The sequence below is a fragment of the Pyxicephalus adspersus genome, chromosome 4 (assembly GCF_032062135.1).
Source record: "Pyxicephalus adspersus chromosome 4, UCB_Pads_2.0, whole genome shotgun sequence".
NCBI lineage: Eukaryota > Metazoa > Chordata > Amphibia > Anura > Pyxicephalidae > Pyxicephalus > Pyxicephalus adspersus.
Window position 1 is genome coordinate 8,149,107 of NC_092861.1, and position 491 is coordinate 8,149,597.

General features: G+C 35.6%; 1 non-coding gene across 1 annotated transcript; it reads right to left on the bottom strand.

Moving 5' to 3' along the window:
* Positions 1 to 193, bottom strand: LOC140330189 (U2 spliceosomal RNA). Its single transcript, XR_011920662.1, has one exon. It is a non-coding gene; the product is annotated as a U2 spliceosomal RNA (small nuclear RNA).
* Positions 194 to 491: the final 298 nt, after the last annotated feature.

Below are 491 nucleotides of genomic sequence, written 5' to 3' on the forward strand. Positions count from 1 at the left end.
AAGAGTTGCACCACTCCTGGAAGCACTGCAATACCAGGGGCGATGCGTGGAGTGGACAGAGCAAGCTCTACTTCCATCTCCCTGTTCTAAAAATCCATTAAATATATGGTCCCCAGATCGGGGACGTATCAGATATTAAACTGATAAGAACAGATTTTTTTTATATTTTTATTATAAAAGTAGAAACAAATACATAATCATTTTTTTTTAATAATTTTTCACAGTTGAAACATAACTCATTTCTTTTTCCGGGTTTGACAAGAAACATAAAAGAAACTTAATTTAAAGGTAAGTCCATAAAGAAATTAGTCTTTTGATAAAAGTGCAAGGTCCTTATTTGCTGCAAGTAAGAGTCCATGAGTTGGCTTCACTCAAAGGTTTGCTCCAAGAAAGACGAGAGAAGTCCATAATCATTTGGTAACAAAAGAAGGCCAACTGGCAATGAAAAATACCTTGAGGGCTCCAGCCCAAGAAAGAAACAATTTCCATTT